We start from the raw sequence: 26,744 nt of genomic DNA on the forward strand, positions 1-26,744 counted from the left end.
TTACTGAGCAAATCAATTCACACCACGTCTCGTGAACTTCCCACAAGCAATGATCAGCTCCCAAAACCTTAAAAACGAAACTTTTTATTCTCTTCGAAATATGGTCTCATTCCCACAACGCTCAAAACTTCGAACTAGGATCATTATAACTCGGCCAAACTGCAAACGTACGCAGTATGTCACTGTCAGGTCTCACTTTACGAGCTAAAACTAAAAACAAAACAAACAAAAAAATACCTCGTTACTTGGACAAAATGTATTGGCAAACTTTTAAGCTACACGAAATAGTTTTGGTTCGTTCACTGGTACATAAATACCGCATTTAAAAGCTTGACGAAACGAATTGGTTCGAACCAAATGTTGAAAACATGTTACTTATGCCACTTTCCTTTCGAGTTCATTTGCTTTCCAATGCATGACCAACAACACCTCGAGGGCGGAGATTTACAGGCGTTTACTTACGTGTGTCAGGAGGAGGTCGGCGTAGTTAAGCGAGAAACACTACACGATTGCAAGTTAGGTTTTGCAGGTCGCGAAGCAACACCGAGCAAGAGAAAAGAGAATTAGAGTGAGATCACTAATTCGAGGGAGCTTCTACACCGCAGCCCTCGTTCCCTCACTCCTCCCACAATACTCCGACAAAGTCTGCAACTTTTCTTCTCTCGCCACACAGTTTTAACAGTCAAGATGAAGTGCATACAATTCGACAGACGCACGCGCACTGACACCTCCAGTCATTCGGGATCCGGCCAATCCTCGATGGCGAGTAGTGACGTCGCCCTGCCTCGCCGCCAATCGCCGCGCGGGACGAGGGTGATGTAGCAGGTAGCGTAGCCAATGGCTGCCCTGAGAACTCAACAGGTTATGAAAGACCTTTCGGTGATAAATATCGGCTGAATCGAAGATGCGTAGGCAGATGATGGGGAACCGTGACCGGGGCAAGTCTGAGTCAAAGACGTGTCTATGGACCATCACACAGAAAAAGCGACACGAGCTATTTCCCTCGAAAGATTTTTACAGCAATTCATTTCTGTCGTGACGTGCAAGTGGTCAGGTCAATCGTATGTAGTGGGGCCAGGAAATACGTCACCTTTTCTTCTTAATCGCACCTACAAGCTCACGGCACCGCATGATTCGTTTCAGATTGCGTCACTGGGAATGCTGAAGTAGAAGTAGCCTACATTTGGATAATATGTCAAGGTTAAAAGATAAAGTTTTTTCTTAAATTCGTGAAAATGCCGTTGAGGTCACCCAATCTAACAACAGGTAATCAGTCTACTTGTCTGGTGAATAACAAAGTAATATTTGTTCATTAAAGAAGTACTTGGATAAGTTTATTATTATTATTATTATTATTATTATTATTATTATTATTATTATTATTACATACTAACTTATTACGATTTTAAGTAGATAAATTTTAAAAATAACTTCACGTGCCAAGCTTCAAATGATTTAGAATTTCTTCTGCAATTATTAGCCCAGAATGATTATAAGAAAATTATATTACTGAGAATCAAATAGTGAACATTAATTATCCATACTGGCTGCAAAAAAAGGAAAAAACTAATGTTGGTTAAGTATCAGTAAACGCCTTTAACTAAACTTTTGGTGCTCTCTGCCACGAGAAAAATTTTACAGAGGAAATACTCATAAAAGTTGCTATCATGAAGGGAAAGAAATTAACATTATACATACATATATATATATATATATATATATATATATATATATATATATATATATATATATATATATATATATATGTGTGTGTGTGTGTGTGTGTGTATGTATATATTATATATATCTATGTGTGTGTATATAACTAATGAACACATGGCCATGCGTTTCACAGAAATAAGTTGCTGACTCACATCGGGATCGACCCCATTCTCTCAAATGAAAGACCAGGGCGCTGAAAGCTGACCCACACACATCATACGAGAAGTTAGACCTAAGTACGTCTGTACCTAAGGTTTCCCCTGTGTGTGTGAGAGAGAGAGAGAGAGAGAGAGAGAGAGAGAGAGAGAGAGAGAGAGAGAGAGAGAGCTTTCCCTCGTATGAACAAGCCTCTAGATTTATAATACCAGCCCAAGACGGAAGTTAAAACCTAAGTACCTGAGGTTTCTCCTGTGTATGAGAGAGAGAGAGAGAGAGATAAGCTTTCCCTTGTATTAACAAGCCTCTAGATGTAAAATACCAACCCAAGGCGGACCACGTTAAGTTTTGGGTATTGGTGTAATAAACTAAGATCAACCATTACCACATATTAGATAGAAATGCATATTTGATCAACTCAAAACACAATGAAGGTCAAAAGGTCACACCGAGGCCAATTATGAATTGTTAATCGAAATGTTGCCAACATTCAGTAACATTTATTAATTGCACAAATCAATAACCGATCAATTATCCCTTTATGAGTCCAAATAATAGAAGGGTCAGCTATACGGAAAAGGTCAGACGGTCATCCCCAGGACAATTATTAATTGTTAATCAAAAGGCAGCCACACCTATAAAACATTCAGGAACCTTGACTTTTTACACACTGCAGTCAGGGAGTTTTGAAAGTCTTAAAGCCTAGTTTTGATGATTACCTGGAGTTTTGTTAGTAATTGTGATTTACAGCTAGCATAATATTAATCAATTTTTTTATTTTAGTAAAACTATAAGACTTGGTATTTTTACAGTTTGTTTAAAGCCTTAATTCTTAAAAATGACGGAAGTTAATATTTTTGGGAAATTTTTATAAACCCAAGTGACTTAAAAGTGTCTTGGGTTAATATTTTGGGGGGAATTTTTATAAACTCAAATGGATTAAATGCAATATAGGTCAATATTTTGTTTGAAATTTTTATAAACTCAAGTGACTTAAAAGTAACATAGCTTAATATTTGAGGGGGAATTTTTATAAACCCATGAGGATTAAAAGATACGTGGGTTAATATCCTTTTTTGGAATTTTTATAAACTCAAGTGGCTTAAAAGTGATGTGGGTTAATATTTTGAGGGAATTTCTATAAACCCAATTGGCTTAAAAGTGACGTGGGTTAATATTTTGGGGGGAATTTCTCTAAACACAAATGGCTTAAAAGTGACATGAGTTAATATTTTTTTTTTTTTTTTGGGGGATATTTTTTGAAATAAACACAAATGGCTTAAAAGTGACGTGGGTTACTATTTTTGAATTTTTTGAACACAAATGCCTTTTATGAACTCATTTTCTTTTGGCTTATTTAAATTTTTTTATAAACAAGTGGCTTAAAAGTGACGTTTTTATTTTGGGGAATTTTTAAACCCAAGTGGCTTTAATATCTTTTTTGAATTTTCATAAACTCAAATGGCTTAAAAGTGATGTGGGTTAATGTTTTGGGGGGAATTTTTATAAACCCAAGTGGACTAAAAGTGGCAGTGGTTAATATTCTTTTTAGAATTCTTATAAACCCAAGTGGCTTAAAAGTGACGCCGGTTAATTGTTTGGGAATTTTTATTAGTCCAGGTTGCTTAAATGTGACGTGGGTTGATACTTTTAGAGAATTTTTATAAATTAAACTGGCTTAAAAATGACGCGAGTTAATATTTTTCAGAGAATTTTTATAAGCCCAAAAGTCTTAAAAGTGACGTGCTTATAAGCAATTTTTTATGAAACCAAGTGTCTGGAAAGCGACACTACCTCGTATTCTTATTGAATTTTCTATATAGCCAAGTTACTTGAATGTGGCATGGCTCGCTATTCTCACCGGATTTTCTATAAAGCCTAATGGCTTAAGAGTGATATGGTTTTGGCATTTTTCCCCAATTGTTCTGTATTCCCGAAGGCTTATATTTAAATAACACCTTCGGGATTTTCATCGAATTCCATGTCAATTCAATAGGTCTAAAAGTGACCTGACTAGACATTTTACCGATTTTTTGTGAAATGAAATGACTTAAAACTGACATGACATACATTTTCAGTGATTTATCTACAAAATTTAAATATTAAACGATGGCATCTCTTGATATTTTTATTGATTTCTTATGAAATTAACTAATTGAAGTGACGTTTCCAGATATTTTTATCGGTTTTTCATGAAATTAAATAACTGTAAAGTGACTTTTTTTTTACATTTCCATCGTTTTCTTATAAAATTCTATGGCTAATTAGTGACATGAAGACAATTTAATCGATATCCAGTACCGTTAAAGGGCTAGAAAGTGACATGACAATTTCATCAATTTCTTATAGAATTACATTACTAAAAGTGACATGAACTGACATTTTTTGTATCTCTTAAGAAATTAAATAGCTAAAATGTGACACGGCCTGACATTTTAATGTATCAGAACATCGTTCAACGGCCAAAAGGTTACATGGGTTGACATTTTCAAGGATATTGTTTATAAAAACAAGTTGCAAGAAGAATGACACAACTTTAAATTTTTTCGATTTCTTATAATATTTAATGATTAAAAATTGACATGCTTAAGATTTTCATTTATTCCAAATAAAATTAACGTGCTTAAAAGGACATTTGCTTAGCGTTGTCGTCGAACTATTATAATGTCCCCAAGTAATGTTGAAATAAATAAAATATTTTGTCCACAGAGTAGGATTTACAATTCTGTGACTCTTTGGAAGTCACAAAATGTGTTCATATTAAACAAGTAAAAAATGAGCTGAAGTTTCTTAGGCGCAATCGCGTTTTCTGTACAGCGTATAATGCTGTATGAAACTCTCAGCCACGGCCCATGAAACTTTCAGTAGGCAGTGGTGGCCTGTGTTGTTGCGCTGCCAGGCGCACGATCATGGCTAACTTTAACCTTAAATAAAATAAAAACCACTGAGGATAGAGGGCTGCAATTTGATATGTTTGATGACTGGAGGGTGGATGATCAACATACCTACTTGCAGCCCTCTAGCCTCAGAGGCTTTTAAGATCTGAGGGCGGACAGAAAAAGTGCGGACGGACAGACAAAGCCGTCACAATAGTTTTCTTTTACAGAAAACTAAAAAAATCAACGGATTTCCTTATACTTCACAATTAGTGCTTTATAGTCGTGAACTTTGGACACTGCTTTGCAATAACTCTTCAAAGAAACTTGATGTGACAAAGTCATTTCTCTTGCCACATCAGCAAAGTAATTTCTCTTGTCACATTAGCAAAGTCATTTCTCTTGCGACGCTAGTTTTAGTAGCCATAATCAATCAATCAATCAATTAATTTCTCTTGTCAATTTGCAAAAATATTTCTCTCGTCACATTAGTAATGTCATTTCTCTTGTCATATTTGCAAGGTATTTTCTCTTGTCACAGCAGCAAAATAATTTCTCTTGTCACAATAGCAAAGTCATTTCTCTTGTGACGTCAGTTTTAGTAGCCATAATTAATCAATCAATCAATTAATTTTTCTTGTCATATTTGCAAAGTAATTTCTCTTGTTACATTAGTAAAGTAATTTCTCTTGTCACATCTGCAAAGTAATTTCTCTTGTCACATCAGCAAAATAATTTCTCTTGTCACATTAACAAAGTCATTTCTCTTGTGACGCTAGTTTTAGTAGCCATAATTAAACAATCAATCAATTAATTTCTCGTCACATTTGCAAAGTAATTTCTCTTGTCACATCAGCAAAATAATTTCTCTTGTCACATTAGCAAAGTCATTTCTCTTGTGACGCCAGTTTTAGTAGCCATAACCAATCAATCAATTAATTTCTCTTGTCACATTTGCAAAGTAATTTCTCTTGTGACATTAGTAAAGTCATTTCACTTGTCACATTTGCAAAGTAATTTCTCTTGTTACATTAGCAAGGTCACTGCTCGTCACATTTTCACTTGTTAGCGTGGAGCAACACTCATTAATGTGATGTTTATAATTAGTCTCCGTAATAAAACAAGTTGGTTTCCTGCTGGTGACTGCGAGGCCACTTAAAATTAATTTCTTGTAGTTTCATTATTATTGTCAACACCAAAGGGTTACGGCAAAAAAAATTTTTTTTTCAAAGCGAACCTAAATGACTTTTGAAAGTGACAGCTACTTACTGCTTTAGTTGTTTGGTCGTCTGCCTCTTTTTTAAAAGCACAGAATCGATCGTTATTTTATTCTAAGTAGTTTTTACTGGTATCAAATATTTAAATATTAAATAAACTGAAGATTTAATTAAAATTCTTTAGGCTAAGAATGAGGTATTAGTAATTTTATAATTGTATCCAGAATAGTGAGGCTTCAGAAATAACAGCCCCCTCCCCCACCCTGCACTGAGATCTAATTTGACAATACCTCTGTACAATAATATTATTAAGTGGTTAAGAAATATACAAATTAAGTCCATGGAATACTTAATATTCCATTTCATCGATTATAACCAAACATGATAGGTCGGTAAACAAGGCGCAAATACATTTTGTATTTATAAGATTTTTTGTCTATAGTTCACACTTTACCATAGAAAAATTTAAAACATCAGTTTAACAAAGCAGTTAACGAGTCCCCTACGGAATTTTTTTAGCTGACAGTAAATATCTATATAGCTAATATCATTGCAACCTATGGGCGGTGAGTAACATGAGATTCCGCTAGTCACGATTAATTTTAATATCGGCTGAGGATATTTGTCGTCAGCTTAAAAAAAATTACAGTAGCTACACTAATATGGAAATCCTAAACAGAAAAGTTCTCCGGAAGAAGAATGATTTTAAAAAAAAAAAAAGTTATGAACAAAGAAAAACATCAATTTAAATGTAAAAAAATAAATCATACCACATTTTTCAGTTGCGAATCATAAACATCCAAAGAAAATATGTTAGGAATGATACGAAAATACAAACAACCTAGAATAACAAGATTTCGTGCGTACAAGCAGACACTGAATATGAATAGAGAGATTTACAGTATACGTATAAATAACCACCGAATGTAGCAACACTAACAAATCTAACATTTTTGATGATTTCAGCACATTCCAAAATTCATAGGCCTATTTCATCTGCCTCTCAAGCATTCAAAAACGAAATAATCTAACAAAAAGAAAAAATTCCACATTTCCCAATTTAAGAAATTCAGCTAATTCCACCCTGACCTAAAGTCTCCCAAGAAAAGCTTAGTCCCATTATTAATGTAATAATTACACTAATTACAAGGAGTTTTCTTTGTCTTTATTATATCATTATACTGGGAAAAGCACGATGAATACAAATGAATTCCGGAAAGACGGGAAGATTTCAGAAAGCTGTCTTTCCCCTGGTGTGGAACAAGAATTGGATCAGAAGTATTTTCTTCATTCTATTTGATCTTCATTGGATCGTTTCCTCTTTATTTCGACTTTTGTTAGTGACAGATAAATTCTTCGGTACTCTCTCTCTCTCTCTCTCTCTCTCTCTCTCTCTCTCTCTCTCTCTCTCTCTCTCATTTTGTTATGCGCGAAGTGCTAACCCAGACTATCTTTTTCTCTCATATTTTCATTCATTCTCTAGCTGGTGTTACTATCAGTGCAGTGTTCGTCTCATATCTCTCTCTCTCTCTCTCTCATTTTGTTATGTGCGAAGACTAACCCAGATCCTCTCTCTCTCTCTCTCTCTCTCTCTCTCTCTCTCTCTCTCTCTCTCTCTCTCTCTCTCTGATGTGTGGTTATCTGAACAATCACAATCTCAAAATCCAAGTGCCCCAACCCCGCCCCCACCCCAACCTCCCTCTCTCTGTTTTTATCAAAACAACTTTCCGAGCCAGGGAAACATTAATTACCAAAAATCGAAAGCCAAAATTGACGGCACTCCTTATGCACGATTTTATTTTCTTATTATGGGCATGGACCCCCAGTCTCTCTCTCTCTCTCTCTCTCTCTCTCTCTCTCTCTCTCTCTCTCTCTCTCTCTCTCTCTCTAATCTTTATTTTAACTGACGTTAAATGTCCACAGCTGATATCACCGAAAGCATATATTGACTGGCTAAAGCATTCGAACTGCAATCAATGGTAGGTGCAGAGGAGGAGCTTTCCCCAATCAGATTAGTTTCAATGACATCGGCTGCTGATATTTACCGTCATTTAAAAAAAATAAAAATAAAAATAAAATTATAAATAAAAAATAAATTATTCACGAAACAACAAAGACGACGTAGAATCGCCACATTAACCTCGGGATAAAAACTGAAAAACAATCCGTACAGAAACGATGGATCTTCGTAATGGTCTCCGGTGACGTAGGTCGGACAGTGGCAATTTACTTAGCAACGCCATTTACGTGATGGATCTCGAGTTGCTTAATCTCTCTCCTGACATGAATCCTCAGCTGATTAGAGTTTGTTTTCCTTGATGGGACCTTTTTAGGCTTACCAGACTGGGTTGTTGGGACCGGTAAAAAAATTTATCTATTTGTCTATCTCTCTATCTATCTATCTATATGTATATATGTGCGAGTGTGTGTATGTGGGTGTGTATATACATACACATGCGCACACACACGCACACACGCACACATATATATTATATATGTATGTATATATATATATATATATATATATATATATATATATATATATATTATATACTGTATATATACAATATACAGTAGTATATATATACAGTATATATATATATATATATATATATATATATATATATATATATATATATATATATATATATATATAGTTATTAGTAAACAACTTGGTCTCTTCAGCTCCACAATGAAGACTGTAAAGACTGAAAACTGGGACAGATAATGTAATAATTCACCATTCTATAAAAAAAAGCCTACCGAGAGAGAGAGAGAGAGAAAGTATATCCGCAAAGTTTGAACTCAACTATTATTCACACCTTCAACTCCTCAAAACCCAAAGTCAAAAGAAGAAGAGATTCCTCTACACGTTCGAAATGTGAACCAAAATCGATCGACTAAACAAGAGAAAGCCAGTGCAAAATCACGACTATTTCTTACGTTGTTTCTCAACATACGAGTAGGAAGAAGAAGAAGAAGAAGAAGAAGAAGAAGAAGAAGAAGAAGAAGAAGAAGAAGAAGAAGAAGAAGAAGAAGAAGAAGAAGAAGAAGAAGAAGAGGCGACTGAGGCCTAAAAAGAACTGAAATTTAATTCCTGTCTCCATCCAGCTGTAGGGAAGGAAGGTCTAGTGAAAAGGGGTGACAATATTACATCCCGGAATGAAATGTACTGAATTTCGTTACACAGAATCGGGCGAGTCGAAATGTCACCGCTTAAAGGAATATCACGTTTGTTGGTTTTTTTTTTTTTTTTTACTATGAGTGTTTTTCTTATGGAGAACACTGAGTTCATCCTCCTATACTAGGTAGCCCCAGCTATTAGTACTAAGAATGTATAAACGTATGCATACATATGCATATATAAGCATACCTGCAGGTTATGCAGAACAAACACACACACACGTTATATACATATATATATATATATATATATATATATATATATATATATATATATATATATATATATATATATATATATGTGTGTGTGTGTGTGTGTGTGTGTGTGTGTGTGTGTGTGTAGACACACACAAATATATGCATATTATATATACATAATATACATATATATATTATACATATATAATATATATGTAATATATATAATATATTTATATATAAGAGATATATATATATATAAAATATATACATATATACCGTAAATATAATGCAAATATACAATATCAAAAACAGAACAGATAATATTATAAACACAGTAAAAGTAATAAAAATCTAACTATGTAAAGTACAAACGATAATAAGGACACCATAACATACCATTATATATGAAAAATAAGAAGTTAACAAATACACTCAAACAATGACAAGTCTCAGACATTTCGCATTACGCGCACTGAGCAAAATCCTCTTACCCGGTAATCGAAGAGAAAACAGAAATAAACAAGAGAAAACAAACGACAAAAACTGGTCATGTCGCGCGAAAAATATATTTACCCAATTAATTACAGACAGATCTGGGGCAAATCCAATAACGATGTCATTATCTGCTAAATGCAGAAGTAATGCCAAATTCTTCCAAAACACGGGAACTGGAATGTCTATTCTTTAATCCCTTCATCCTCGACTGACTTGACGTAGACGCCAGGTGTTATACACGTATTCATACAGAGACACGATTATCCCACTCGGGTTTGGTATTTATTTCCTGTGGCGTACCCTCGATTAATTCGGGAAAGCACGAAGATGAGAGTCAACCAGTGGAAATGGTCACTTATTCCCTTTACTTCCAGAATGGTGGACTCTCTACCTCTCTTTTTTTTTTTTGCCTCAGCCTGCTTATTTTTAACGGGAGAGTTAGTCATTATCTGAGAAGAGCAGTTACTGAACCTTTTTTATTGTAGGAATGGGTATTTTGAGAGAGAGAGAGAGAGAGAGAGAGAGAGAGAGAGAGAGAGAGAGAGAGAGAGAGAGAGAGAGAGAGAGAGAGAGGCAGGTATGCCGTCTGGGTAACACCTGCTGTAAGAAAATTTCATTCCCCTGGGAAACATCACCTTGAAGTGCCTTGCGACAATACTTTGAATTACCTAGGCTGCATTTTACGATTTGATGATCAGGTTTAGGTAATCTACACCATACGATGAAAAATTTCATTCACATCATTTTTTTCATAGTGTTCTGAATGATGAACGATACATTCTTCGGAAGCTTGAATTTCAAGTCAATGGCCCCTGCGGACTTGTTCCATATGAATAGGACTCATCATCTGAATAATAATATACATGACTGTTAAACAAAAGCCTTTTCTAGTGCTCTGTCTTTCGCTAACTCTTTACCTTATAAAAAAAATGATGAGAATGAAAATTTTCATCGTATGATCTAAATTACCTAAACCTAATCATCGAATTGTAAAATGCAGCCTTACTAATTAAAAGTGTTGTCGCAAGGCACCCTCAAGGTAATGCTTCTCGGGAAATAAAGTTTTCGCACCTCGGCTGTTTAATAAAATGAAAGAACGATAATAAAAGTACGATAATATTTCCCCCAATCAACCTCCTTAACCTCAGGTGCACCTGAGTCATACGTTGCTAAGATACGGAATCACCCAGCTGCTTCATTTCAAGTAATTATAGAACGAACTATTGCCATAACTCTTATCCTATTGTCTCATAGTTAACCAACGCTCAAATCCGCTTTGTAAGATAACCGACTATCTTAAAGCAACAAAATGGTATCTATCTTTTCTTTGGCTCACAATATTTTGATCACCTGAGCCTATTTTTTTTCTCCCTATCTTTTTTAGGGGGAGAGGAGGTAGTCGGCTGATACTTGCAGCTTGTAATGGAAATCTATTGCCACTGGCATTCTGTCACAAGGAGGAACTGATACAGCCATTCATATATGTATGTATACTAAATATAATATAACTATATACATATATTCATATATATATATATATATATATATATATATATATATATATATATATATATATATATATATATATATATATACATATATATATATATATATATATATATATATATATATTTATATATATATGTGTGTCTGTGTCTGTCTGTGTGTGTGTGTGTGTGTGTGTGCGTGCTCGCGTATGCCTGTGTAAAGAGAGAGAGAAAAGGAGAGAGAGAGCGTAACTCTATACGGTGTATAATTACAAACATCAAATGGTTTTTAACTTTTTCATAACAACTCCTTTCTCTCTATAAATACAATGAAAAAATACATAGATATATAGATAGATAAATAGATAGACAGATAGATAATCTAGCTGTGAACCACAGGGAATCTGCAAGTTTTTCTTCAGTAGGAAAAAACCAATACATTAAAAGTGATACTTTTTGCACAGATGAAAGCAAATAACCCTTCCATAACGGATGATCTTCTTGTTAAAATAATCCTGCCTCGGGCACATTTAATCTCTGTTGTATTTTATTGAAAGATTACTTTTGTTTTTCGTTACCTACCTTTCGTTGCAGAGTTTTTTCTCTCACCGGAAAAACATAACATAGAAAAGTATCAGTGAAAACTTATGTAACAAAACATCACTTAACCTATTGGCGGTTTTTCTCTATAAACAAACGCAAAAATATCCTAGCTCTCTCTCTCTCTCTCTCTCTCTCTCTCTCTCTCTCTCTCTCTCTCTCTCTCTCTCTCTCTCTCTAAGCCCTTAATCTTCCGTAAAGTTTTCGGCGACCAGAGTTTCGAAGACAATGCGTCTCAACCTGTACGGCGTAATATATCACACAGTATTCCCCGAAAGTTTCAACAATGAAGTAGTCACTTCTCATTGCCAAGGGAATATGTGAGACCAGAAAAAAAGAAGATAAATATTCAGTCATCAAAGACATCGGAATACAGACACGTGTAACTCTTTTCGTGGGGGTGGGCTATTGGGGGTTAAAGCTCTTCAAGGGAGTCATTGTTCAATGTAGAAACTCTGAACACTGAACATAAATCAAGAGTTGTTCTTTTTTCCCGCAATAAACTCAAAAGAGACGTAGATAGTCAATAGGGCCCACTATCGATGCATATAGGATTAATAATGGACTGAAAGGAATATGCAATGGACAAACAAAAGCTAGAATAGATGAATTACTCAAAAACTTATGAAAAAGACTATCATTAGATAAAACTACATAAATATATTGGAAATATATACATATACATATATATATATATATATATACATATAGATATAGATATAATATATATAGATATATATATATATATATATATATATATATATATATATAATATATATATATATATATATATATATATATATATATATATATATATATATATATATATACAGTATATATTGTGTAAGCATAACCTGAAGTAGATAAAGTTACTCAAGAACTTATCAAAAGATTATCAAAAGATTGTCATTAAAATACTAGATAACTACATAAAAAATATATATATATACGTTTGTGTATATATGTGTGTATACATATATATGTATATAAATATATATATATATATATATATATATATATATATATATATATATATATATATATATATATATATATATATATATATATATATATATATATATATATATATATATATATATATACAGTGTAAGCATCACCTGCATTGTCTTCTAACCAGTTAACTGAAAATGAGATACTCTGTGATCACGAATTTCGGCAAAGAAAGGCTTCGATTTCTGTTAATAAAGAGGTGAGGTTCAAACCCCGATTTCGGCATCTGTGTATAACGACAGTTTTTTCCAATTACTTCTTTTGGATGCAATTTCAAAATGCAAACGTTTCTTAAATTAAAATGAAAATATAAGTTCTAGTTAACTCCTAAATATATGTATGTACATGTGTGTGTATATATATACATATATATATAAATATATATATACAAATACACATGTATATATATATATATATATATATATATATATATATATATATATATATATATATATATATATATATATTATATATATATATATGAGAGTATGAGATATTAAGTAATATAATAAAACAAACGCGCACACATATAAACTTTACAAAAGATGATTACAAAGCTACCTAACAGCATGCATTATTATGTAGGTAATCTCTCTGAATACTGAGAATTCTTTCCTTAGTACCGCAAGACAAACAAATGCCATGGCTTACCGGGAATGTGAGGGTCAACATATGCGCGAACGGGCACATAAACACAGCACGCCATGCAGGAAACCCCATGACAGATTATGCTCTGAAATAGATTATTTGTTCATTAATTAATTAATAAACAAAGACACGTCATACAATAAATGAGTATTCTATTGAGACTTTATATACTTATATGCAACTAGATAATTGGTTAACTGCATAAAGGAATAACTTTAAAATGGACATGAATATATACATTAAAATTTAAATAAAATCCCACACCTGGAATTTGGTCATTTTATAGAAACGGGTTTGTTTACATCATTCACAGTTGTCAGAATTGCTAGTTTACTTTGATTCCCTTATACACCAACTCTTGACAGATTCTGATTGCAGAAAACACCTGGTGAGTACTTCTTCAGGTATTATACGTGAGAGCCATAAGTGATCACAAACACAAGTTTGGTCATGGATGAAAAGAACGAGGTGAGCTTGAGGCTGTCAGTCAGTTCTAATCACTTCTTCGTCCCCTCTACAACCAGGATCTGGTAGCCATTACTCTGATTCTCAAGTCCACAAGCTCACTGTCATTCATCGTCCCATGGGCAACTGATTTATCTCCCGTCTCTTTTCCAGCAGTACAGAAACGATAAAACAGCGATCGTTGTTTCTCAGCGTTTTCTTTTATTCACTTGCAGTAGGTCACTTCCCATTTTCTATACAGCAGGAAAGAGTCGGGGGTATTAGAAAGAAGCTCCTTCCAACTCTTTCGAAAAGCAATCCTCCTGGCCGCCCTTTCGAATTTCGCTCATGGTCCGATAGCTACTATTCACGGTTTGCCGTGTGATATTTTTCTCTCAAGATTAGTTTCCATTTGATTGTGTTTACTCGCTGCGTAGAACATCTGTTTCATTTCCCCCAGAGGGACTTTTCTGGGTTCCAGTTTGCATCGGGAGGGGAATGATATGGACGAGGAAGAATAATACAAAAAGGCCACTTGGAATGGGAATTTAAAAAAAAAAAAAACGGGTTGCCGAGAGAGAGAGAGAGAGAGAGAGAGAGAGAGAGAGAGAGAGAGAGAGAGAGAGAGAGAGAGAGAGAGAGAGAGAGAGAGAGAGAGAGAGAGAGAGAGAGAGATTTGGCAGCGTCCAGATAAAAAGACAAAAACAATGCTTTCCCCGGGTAGGCCTACATGATTGGAAGTGTCACTGGGTTAAAAAGACACTTCACTGAATTTGTATCTGTCATGTTTTAAAGAAACCGTTCCACTGGAGTACTGAACGAGACGCCATATTTATTATATCTATACACTACATGGCCAGCCCTACGAGAGCTGATTAGTCAGCTCAGTGGTCTGGTTAAACTATTTTAATAATATATACTGTACTGTTCACAGTAAGAAAAGTCTTTTAAAAAATAGGTCGAAATGAACGCTAAAAATGAGCTACGAAGTATTTTGGGGAACTACATTTCACTACAGGAGCTGTTGAGTGTTAGTTAGACCATTATTTCCATCAAGGAACTATGAAGTATTACTTGGAACTAAAATTCTATAAATGAGCTGTTTCTATAAGGCCCTATGAAGCATTATTTGGAATGATATTTCTACATAGGAGCTCTGAATTATATTTGGAGCTATATTTATTTAACTGTACAAAGAAGATATGAAGTTTTACCTGGAACTATATGCTATAAGTAAGACACTGAATCTGTACAATTAATACAGAATTAAAAACGTTGAAAGAAAACATGAATATACAGTATAGATTGTTCCAGCTCCAATATCCTGCTAAATAAAAGACGAACAGAAGAAAAAGGAAAAATTCTAAAGCAATTTATTTCAAAACGAGTTCATTGAACAACAATGAAATCCTTCTAAAAAAATCAATTAGACAGCAAGTCAAGTATAAGAATACCAAATGAAGGTCTTAAAGAGAGAGAGAGAGAGAGAGAGAGAGAGAGAGAGAGAGAGAGAGAGAGAGAGAGAGAGAGAGAGAGAGAATGGGGTCAATGGAACAAAGATTGTGCCCACAGAGCCACACTTAAAATACCTCTTTTTGTAAAAATGTTATGGAAGGAGCTTTAAACACTCCTTCAACTGGAAAGTACCCTGGAATTAAATTGATTCAACAATATTTTGTGCTTATTGTTTATGATAAATAATTTCAAAAATACAAATATCAAAAAATGTCTCCTTGTCTGATCAGAAGATCGATAGTAGTAAGGTATCTAAAATCCAGCTGGTCAGCGCAAGGAAATTTTTTTTTTAATCGTGTTATGTTGTTAAATTGGAACGCGTCTAATGACTGACAGACTGATTGATTTAGTATCATCAACAGACGCCTCATCAGTAATGGTCATCGATTCCGCAAATTAACACTTGGCATAAATATACACCAAAATTTCTTCCCAAAAAGAGCACATGAATCACCCTCATTCACCGAAAGCTATTTCCATAATAATTGGTATTTCACAATTCCTAAACTGAATGCATACCATTGATACCACCGTAAGAGAAGTTAAGATGACGTCACGCCCAATCACATAAAGGAGAAATATCTTTAAGGAAAAAACCGTGTGTATTTGGCCCACGCGAGATATTGGGGAATCCATATGCAATCTTCGTGATCGTCAGACCATGTTATATTTGTCATCTCAAATGCATTGGTGAGATTTCATAGGCACAGAAAACTTTTCCATTTTCATATTACGGCAAATAAGTAGACGTGGGTCACGGAATATTGAGGAGACATTTTTTTCTTTCTAAAGCCTTGTTCATTACGGAGCAAATTATGGAAAGGAAGACAATTTGAAACAAGATTTACATATCAATATTATTCGTATTGCAAAAGCAAGTCTTGTAAAATTGGACGCACCTTTTATCACTTCAGTAACTGAAGTCTCGCGCTGGTTTCCTCGGTCCCTCTGTGGTAAGCTTTCTTTGCTCTAGATTTTTGGGGGCTGAGAACTTCATAATCATATACAAGAAATCAATAACAGAAAAAAAATGAGTTAGAATCACATCTTGGAATTATGAAAAAATATATTAAAAAAAAAACACGTCTATTATCAGAAGCGGCATGTACTGTATACTGTACACCTTACTACAGAGATTAGTATGACCCCTCCCCCAGTCATTTCCCCCACAAACCCCATCCCGTGTACAGTGCGTACGAACGCCCAAGTCTCAAAGGCGAATCATATTATGATTATTCATAATGATGACGCAATCTTATGAAACATGTCAAAATCCCATCAGTTTGCAAGATAAGGATGTAGAGAGTGGTTACCCTTGGTTGAGAGAGAGAGAGAGAGAGAGAGAGAGAGAGAGAGAGAGAGAGAGAGAGAGAGAGAAAGCAGTAAAAAATTTCAATATATCTGCATCCAAATCACATTAGCCATAAATACCTCATCTCAAGTCAGGCGGCAACAGCCACCACCCACCACCACCCATCGAAGTCCCATCACGATTTCCCTTCCACCTTCCTGCTACGTCCATCCATCCATCCATCCAATCTCTCTCTCTCTCTCTCTCTCTCTCTCTCTCTCTCTCTCTCTCTCTCTCTCTCTCTCCTAAACTAAATCTGTCCCTTACTAATAAACGCTATGACCAATGAGATGAATTATTTCTCATGCTCCGTCCCCTCCTTCACTCTCGCCCCTCACCCTCCCACAAATAAAATAAGAGGCCGCTGACCTCAGGATGCATCTGGGCAGATAACCAAATCTGGGTATCCCAAATTCGCAGCTGTACCCTAAGAAATGCCCTTCGCTCCGTTCCTGGTCCTGGTTTTGGGATATTTAGAGTATTTCACCTGTTTATATAGTTTACTTGCTGTGATTTTAAGTTAGAATTAGAAGTTCCTTCGAAGAGGACATGACGGATTTTTTTATTAACTAACAGGGAAGGAAGGAGTATAGAATTTAGTCCAAAGGACAAGCGCTGCGACCTGTGGAGCCATTCAGCGCTGAAAGGGAAATTGAGAGCGGAAAGGTTTGAAAGGTGTAACAGAAGGAAAACCTCGCAGTTGCACTATGAAACAATTGTTAGGGGAGGGTGGAAAATAAGATGGAAGAAAGAGAATATGAATTGAGGTACAGTAAAAGGAATGAAAGGGGCTGTAGATGGGGCCGAAGGGACGCGGCAAAGAACCCTCAGTAAAGCCTACAGTGCACCGCGTGAGGTGCAATGACAGTGCTACCCCCCACCCCCCACCCCACCCCCACGGTGTTAACTAGTTGATTAATTGGGGTTCTTGCATATGATGAAGTTTGAGGCAAACAGACAAAAATCTATTGTCAATATTTAATGTATTTATATCGAATATATTATAATCAATGAATGTTAAGTATAAAGAATGAGTTTCTTTTTTAAGAAGACAGGTCACCTTAAATTATTTTGCAACTTCTTTGACAGATAGTCAATTAGTTCAGTATTTTAATCTCCAGAGTTTTCTTTGTTCATCTTCAAAATTTCACAGTTTTGGGTTTAAGAACTTGAGAGACAAAATAGTCAGAGGAAGAGAAAGAGAAGGAGAGACAGAGAAAAAGAAAGAGATAGAGAGAGAGAGAGAGAGAGAGAGAGAGAGAGAGAGAGAGAGAGAGAGAGAGAGAGAGAGAGAGAAATAACAACACTCTTAACTTTGTGTAAATGACCTATATATTAAGTGAGTTGGGAAAAGAAACTTTTATTACTCGCATTTTTGTAAACTACGAGTCATCTGTTTCGTTGTCAGGAAAAAACATTCTAATAAAAAAACTCTATCAAAGGAAATATTTATGTTTGGTATAAAAAAACCTATTTTTTCTGTGACTAAAATTTAAAAGAAAGGCACAAACTGTATTTTACTTAAACAGAAAATAAATGACCTTTCGGGGCTTTTGTTATACGAACTAAGGATGGATGGATTATAGCATTTAAGCCGGTGGCCAAGCGCTGGGACCTATGCGGTCATTCAGCGTTGAAAGGGAAATTAACAGTAAGCAGGGTTGAAAGGTGGAACAGCATAACCTCGCAGCTGCACTGTGAAACAATTGTTAGAGAGGGTGGTAAGTCAGGTGGAAGAAAGAGAATATGAACGGAGGTACAGAAAAAGGAATGAAAGAGGTTGCAGCTAGGGGTCGAGGGAACCCTGCAAAGAAACTTAAGTATTGCCTACGGTGCACCATGTGAGGTGCACTGGCGGCACCAACCCCCTACGAGGGATACGAACTAAGGAATATCTACGGGTCAGCAGTCACTATAAAATCCTTCATTACTGAAGATGGATATGTATTGCTTTATATTGTTTTTCCTCTTTTTTATTATTTATGGAGAGGAAAGGAATATCAAATTTAGGCCAAAGGCCAAGCACTGGGACCTGTTAGGTCATTCAGCGTTGAAAGAAAAATTGAGGTTAAAGAAGGTCTGAAAGGTGTAACAGGAGGAAAACCTCACAGTTGCACTACGAAGCAATTGTTAAGAGAGGGTGGAAAATATATGAACTGAGGTACAGTTAAAGGAATGAAAGGAGTTGCAGCTAGGAGCCAAAGGAACGCTGAGAAGAACCTTAGGTAATGCCTACAGTGACCAACGACACTACATCCCTACGGGGATTATTTGCAGAGGAACCAATGTGAAAGGCAGACCTGTCAGGAGCCAGAGTTAGAGACAGGTCTGGCAGGCACCAAAATAAGGACCATGACTACCACTACTTTTCTTCGGGTCCGGGCTTCGCACGGACATGTGGTTGTTGATCCCATTTGCATAAGATATAAGATCAGCAACCTGTCAAAGTAATCCTACAAAAACGAAGTTGGATATCTTATACGAGAGAGAGAGAGAGAGAGAGAGAGAGAGAGAGAGAGAGAGAGAGAGAGAGAGAGAGAGAGAGAGAGAGAGGTTTCACCTTATTACGCTAATTAAACAAAACAGTAACTTCAAACTCAAAACGTTTTTTCTCACAAAAAAGAAAGTTTTAAGAAGTGGCGGAAATCAAGTCTACAAGTTAAGACTACCCTCTAAAAGAAGAAGAAGTAGAAGAAGGTAAAAAGGGAAAAAAGGAGGCGGCTAAGAGCATGACTGACACAATCTCAGATCCCTATAATTACTGGAAGGTACTAATGAAGGTAATTTGCATGGAGAGATAAAACGGCCAATTCTAGATGATGACCATCAGAGGGGGCTGAGCAGCAGGAGGAAGGGTGGGGGTTTGGGTGTGGGTGGGGGGATATGGAGGAATATGAGCGAGGATATGGGTAGGGGTAGGAAAGGCATTGAAAGGTAGAGAGAGAAAAGACGTGGCAAAGGTAGAGTTATTGAAAGGCTAAGGGAGGCGATAAGCAAAAGAGATAGAGGAAGAATTGGTGTGGAAAAGAATAGGTAAGGGTAACAAGGAAAAGATAATCAGTAGAAAAACAAGGTAAGGTAGAGAAAAGAGAAAAAAATGTAGAAAGATGAAAAGGGGAAAAGGCGCAGAAATGTAGAGAGATGGGAGACGGGGAAGAGATACAGGGAGGAGATACAAGGCGTTACAAGAACGAAAATTGGCGAGATAAGATAAACGAGAAGAGACGGAATGTGATGACGCCAATGAAACAAATCAGCACTTTTCGGCAACTGACGTTTCGAAACGTCCCGGATCTCTCCTAAAGAGAACAAGAAGATGATTCGAAGATTCTCGTGAAAAATTACGAGCACCAGTCTTTAGAAAACATGTGATTTTGCGAGATAATTTTAAGTCCTGTTTAACAAACAACAAAATCTTTACAAAAGATTTTATGGAAACAGAATATATATAGACGTTTTTCAAATCAAGGTTTCTCACAGATCAATCAGTATTAGATTTGTCTGCAGAGTCGTGTTTTAATAAGCCCAAATAATCCCATTGAGAATAAACTTTGAAACTCCTTCCAAGATCCACAGAAGTCGAATAGAATAGAATATAGAATTTAGGCCACAGGCCAAGTGCTGGGACTTACGAGGTCATTCAGCCCTGAAAGGGAAATTGATGGTAGAAAGGTTCTGAAGGTGTAACAGGAGGAAAACCTCGCTGTTGCACTATGAATCAATTGCTAGGAGAGGGTGGAAAGTGAGATGGAAGAAAGAGAATACAGTAAATAAAATGAAAGGGGTTTCAGCTAGGTGCCGGAGGGACCCTGCAAAAATTCACTGACAGCACTACCCATCCAACACCCCCACCCCCACCTAGGGATACAGAGGTCGAAATGACAAAATGACAGTGAAGAATGTCAATTTTACTTCCTAATATGCCATTCCACAGCGACAATCTGTCATTCTTGTATAATCAGATTTCCATTTTTCTATAAACAATACTTTTACTCGGACCTGAATACTCTGTATTCACATTTACACCCAAACCTGCCATTTTTGCATAAATACTTTCAACAGAACTTGTCAAATGTGCAGTCACATTTTCACTGGAACCTATCAATACTGCATTCGTGTTTCCACTGTGAATGTCATTACTGAATTCCGTGTTCCCCCTCTCAGGTTTTATATTCACTTTTTCAATCGAACCTACCATAATTGTAATATTTCGAATAGAATCTGTTTTATTCGCATTTTCATTCGAACACATCATAACAGTCATATTTCGACTAAAGTTCATCTCTTTTTTCACATTCTCAGTCGAATCTCACGATTTCCACTAGACCCTATCAATTTTTTTTCTTTTTATGGGGATTTCTTTTTTAAGGGGACATGTGAAAATTATTGTTTATCCAACTAAGCCTCGATCTTTGGGAGACTTGAAAGCAGGATAACTGATGTGAGTGAAGGCATTACTGAAACTTTTTACTCTCCCTCCCCGTCCAATTGTATATATAAAAAAGACATCAACTGCGTAACAGACATCTGCGTTCGTGTAGCTCAAGGTCACGGCTATCAGTCTTGAATGTCTCCTTCGGGTGCAATGTCTCACCTCTTGCAGAACTGGAAAAGTCATTGTAACAACACGATTCCCCCTTCCTGGTCTTTTTAGAAACGTCAAAGGGCAGCAGGCACCAGAGAAGGAAAAGGAAACCAAAGTAGGCGATGGTGCAGTAGATGGTTATTTAAGAATACTGAAACAGAAAAAATGTAGGACATAATAAATTGGTAACCAGAAGAAATAAAAGACCAAATCAAAGGAAGGAACAGAGGATGACGAGAAATGAATGAGGAAGAAGACTCAGTGTTAATATATTATTATTATTATTATTATTATTATTATTATTATTATTATTATTATTATTATTATTATTCAGAAGATGAACCCTATTCATATGGAACAAACCCACAGGGGCCATTGACTTGAAATGCAAGCTTCCAAAGAATATGGTGTTCATTAAGATGAAGTAAGAGCAGGGAAAGGGAAATACAAAAATATATGTGTGTGTATAGAAAAAGTTTTTTTTATACAAGTGTTTGAACCTTTAAGCAGCTGTTGGAATATGGTAGTTGACAAATATTGTTTTACTCTGGGAGGGCTCTGTCCATTAACAAAAATAATGGGTTTAGCTCTGGTAGTCAGCTTTTCCTTGACAGGTGATGTTAGCTCTAAGAGTTTTATAGCCTTTGAAAACCAATACCCCAAACAAAGTATTTGCTGATTTGAAAATAACCCGGTCATTAAACCCAGTGGGTTTAAGAGGCGTTGCGTGTAGCAAAAATAAAAATAAAAACGATTCCTGTAATAGCCACGAGAAGATATCAACAAAGCGTCCCGTGACTTCCTGCAATGGTTTCCAGGTAGGCCTTCTTTCATTCAAAGAAACTAATTTACCGGCTACTAAAACTCGTTACCATTTATCAGTATCACCAGCCTTCCCCCCAACCCCACCCTGACAGGGTTCCCCCCCCCCCCTCTCTCTCTCTCTCTCTCTCTCTCTCTCTCAGTTCTTCATTGTAGGGTGGGTAGAGCTTTCGGCTAGCACGCTGTTGGCCCAGCGTTCGACTCTCCGACCGGCCAGTGAAGAATTAGAGGAATTTATTTCTGGTGATAGAAATTCATTTCTCGTCATAATGTGGTTCGGATTCCACAATAAGCTGTAAGTCCCGTTGCTAGGTAAACAGTTGGTTCTTAGCCACGTAAAATAAATCTAATCCTTCGTGCAAGCCCTAGGAGAGCTGTTAACCAGATCAGTGGTCTGGTTAAACTAAGATATACTTCTCTCTCTCTCTCTCTCTCTCTCTCTCTCTCTCTCTCTCTCTCTCTCTCTCTCTCTCTCTCTCTCCTTAGAACTGAGTGTGGCTTGGACTGTTGCGTTTATTCCAGTCTCTATCTTAGCAACAAAACGAAAAGTGTCAGAAAGAACATTTCCGGAGGCAAAAAATTATCAAAATAGATAAGAACTTAAAATTTTTTTTAGCTTTTGAATTATAGATTGCATAAAATATGAAAAACAATTTCAAAGAATAGTTTTTTTATATAAACACTGCGACTTGCATAAACCAAACTCGGCCCTTAATTCCGTACATTCTTCCATCGGGTCCTCGGTCTATCCTGCCTCATTCAAAGGTCAAATGGGACCCCACTCCCAATCTTCTCCAATTAACACATCCCAAAGCCTAATCTTCGTCTTAATCATTTTCCTTAATGTAACATTTGTAACTGCGGCTGACTCTCTCTCTCTCTCTCTCTCTCTCTCTCTCTCTCTCTCTCTCTCTCTCTCTCTCTCTCTCTCTCTCTCTCTGTGCTACTCTTCTTCTGCTTCCAGTCTCCAGAACGTTCTCCTTACTCCGGATCATTAATTAGTAACCTTCTTTAACATCGTATCTACGGCGTCTATCAAGGCTCGTCATAATAATAATAATAATAATATAATAATAATAATAATAATAATAATAATAATAATAATAATAATAATGCTTGAAAAATCTCCGTCTCCCCTATTTCATAAATTTTACTCAGGTTATATTTTCATTCAACAGCTTTCTCGATATGATTTAAATCCACGTCGGCTTGCCATTCTGTGCGTTGGTGACCTTCAAAAGTCCACGTTGCAAATTTATTGTTATTACAATTGCAATCGAGGTTCTTGTGGATGAAAAACCCAAATACAAAGAATTAACTGTGGATTTACGATGTGTAAGATATAAACTTAGGAAGTTTATACCGTGGCCGATGGAGCACTGAGACCACAGAGTAACATGAAAAATGGCTCCGAAATCAATTTCATCGAAAAAATGAATGCAATAATCCATAGCATGCATGGACAAATTTTATAAACTCAAATTAAAAATAATAAAACAAATTCTGACTTCTAGTGCCTTACATAGAATACGTGATATAACTAATGGTGAAGAAGTTAAACTGTATAAAGTCGAGTATAAATGTTGGTATAAGCGCAGAGTTCGGTACGTTAGGCCTATTTTAGCTGGTTGCAGCTTAGTCAAAAGCAGAACAACATATATTTCATCGCGGATGCATCCTAACCTAAACTATCCTAGGTATAGCCAAACTATACTGCAGTATTACCAAAATGTTTGGAAATGTCTCATGATAATTGATAGCCCATACCGAAATGATACGATATGAAAATCCAATTGCCCTATGGTGTAAACTCGCTCATAAGCATATAGAAATGACAGTTAAAAATAGGTAATCTTGCTATATTTTAGTTTCCAGTATTTACTGCTACATTCTGAAGGGTAATTAACTAAAACAACTTGTTATACTTACTTTTCGCACTAACCTCGCCGGTGTAAAATTGGGGAGCAGAGACTGCTAGGCCTATATTTTCCTTAGAATTCAGAATCACTTTCCTCTACAGTACTTCTGCGTCTAACTTCGTTTGAGCAAACCGGTTTTATGCCAGCACTTGATCTTGTTCCTTCACCTGGCTTGGGGTACTGGTTAAAAATGCTTGGGGCTCTGCACAGCTGATATATGTGTAAAGTTGCAACCCTATTTCTTTCCGTGTTTAACTAGGCTTAGCAGTAGAGAGCATTAAAAACCGGTTTGTGAGAGATTGGCATCTCTATTTTACCTCTTTTGCACTTATTCGACCAGAAACTCGAGTAGTTCACATCGGAACAACATGCACCAGCCATTCGTAGACTACAGTAAAAGCCTCGGTTGAATCGTTCTTTAACTGGCCCACTGCCTACGTCACAACTCACGACCATGCCTTGAAGCTGATTGGTGGGCAGTGGTTTCGCAAAGTTAGTTAAACTGTAGTTCTTTTCGTCTTCAATAAGTCAGCAATGGTCGTTTTTCCCAGCTAAAATAGGTTCTGCTGATTATCAAGAGGAAACGTATTATCCCCTGAAATAAAATCATAATGCAGTTTTCTCTAAAAATGGTAAAAAACAATAGGAAAATATAAATTATGCAAGGAGTGTTTCGCGATACTACAATTTGGTTTTTCGTAAATTGGGTTCTCCTGATTACGACTTAGGTTCGCTGTTCGCAAATTCATTTCTGTTCTTAAAACATATTCGTTAGGAATAAAATTTTAATTGAAATTATATCTTTATTTTATCAACCACCTTGAACCATTTATAAATTATTTTTCTACATCACTGAATCTAATTCTGTAAAAAAAAGAACCTTTCGCAAGTTTCACCGGAGTGTTTACGAGCAAATTGACAACCAACTGATTATAGCAACTGCAGACGATTGGACACTACTCGATGCCCTTCATTCTTTATTTTATGTCCATGAAACTTCAAATTTGACTTATTAATCATCTGTATGAACATAAGAAAAGTTCTGTTCACCCTTTAATAAATCGTAAGTGAAAGACTGGTTACATTCATCTCCACTTTGTATTTTTTTTGCAGCGAACATTAGCAATAATTATGTAATGAGCAGTTAAATGTTTGAATTAGTTTAAGTGATTAAAACTTTATACTTTTAGATATCAATATACAAAGCTGTAATATAAATATAAGAATGATCGATTTCTTTCGTCATTAACAAAAAGCAGTGAAAAGAATGTTTTGTTAAGATACAACCTCTCTTGACTTGTTGAAACTCATAACCATAAATAGGTCTATGTTTAGCTTAAAGTTACAGTATGATACACTATAAGAAACACAGTGGATAAAATTTGCTGAACATTTTCTTAAAGACATTGTCTCCTGTCGAAATAATAGGATCATGAAAAATGACGTAGACCTATAGCCTAATGTCCAGTGTCTTTTGTCGTACGCAACTTAGGACATTTGGATTATGGGCCTACCTTACACTTAGCCGTTTTATTGTGGTTATTCTTGTTTTTGTTGTTGCTGCTTTTGTCGTTGCTGTTCTGGTTTTTGTTGTCTTCGAAAACTTTTCATGTGGTGACCTAACATTACAGAATGAACAGAGGCCTATCCATAAAATACTAGAAGAAAAATTATCTGCTTACTATTGGTAACATTGAAATTTAGCAATTTGTTTTAAATAAAAGTAATTGAGATCTTTATGAATACAGTCTACGCTAGAATATTCTAACAAAAGAGAGAGAGAGAGAGAGAGAGAGAGATTTCCCGACACCTTTTTGAGGGTAATCTGCAAGATTGCCCCCAAAATCAAATGAATCATGGGCTGTTCGCAGACTGGTTTGGGTCATCTCATACAGCTTTTATTTAATTTTTTTCTGATTTCGTTATGCATCTTATGATGCTTTTCTACCGTAGCCTTCATTTTCATAGAAATGCTACAGCATCCTTATATTCAATTATTACAGTAACATAATTTGTTACCCCTTTTGTAAATATTTTATATAATTTATTAAGAGCAGTTAGATCGTTATGTGTAAAGCTATGAGACAGCCCTATGATCGGTCTATGCGTGTCATCGGCTACGTGCTCACAAGTTTTACTTTTATTCTCGTTGGCATAAGTGGCGTTACAATTACTATGGCCATCGACGTATGTACACATGTGTTATGCACGTGCTTATACGTGTAAATTCGAACGTCTGCATATACATTAAGTATCGTGGGGCAGAAGCTACTATATTAATTAAAAGCTACTCTATTGCCAACAGATATGGGAAAGAAAACTATTTGCAACAGGAAAATGACGTGTAGGCCTGTGACCTGCCATTGCCTTAAAATACTGTACAAGAATTTTATGTGCATGCATAGTCTCACAACTATATTAGCATTTTACATGAAGGATTATGATGATTTAATTTCCTGATATCGAAACTGGCTGCATTTCAAATTTCAATTAATGTGTGGAACCGCTTATG

General features: G+C 35.8%; 1 protein-coding gene across 1 annotated transcript in view; it reads right to left on the minus strand.

Moving 5' to 3' along the window:
- The window catches only part of Nos (Nitric oxide synthase), a 447,341-nt gene extending 422,661 nt beyond the window's left edge, over positions 1-24,680 (minus strand). Inside the window, exons 1-2 of the mRNA XM_067105755.1 lie at positions 24,243-24,680; positions 13,600-13,681 (exon numbers count right to left, since the gene is read on the minus strand). The gene's annotated coding sequence lies outside the window, so the exon portion shown is untranslated. The remainder of the gene's footprint in view (positions 1-13,599; positions 13,682-24,242) is intronic.
- Positions 24,681-26,744: the final 2,064 nt, after the last annotated feature.

Source organism: Macrobrachium rosenbergii, chromosome 6 (assembly GCF_040412425.1).
Source record: "Macrobrachium rosenbergii isolate ZJJX-2024 chromosome 6, ASM4041242v1, whole genome shotgun sequence".
Taxonomy (NCBI): Eukaryota; Metazoa; Arthropoda; class Malacostraca; order Decapoda; family Palaemonidae; genus Macrobrachium; species Macrobrachium rosenbergii.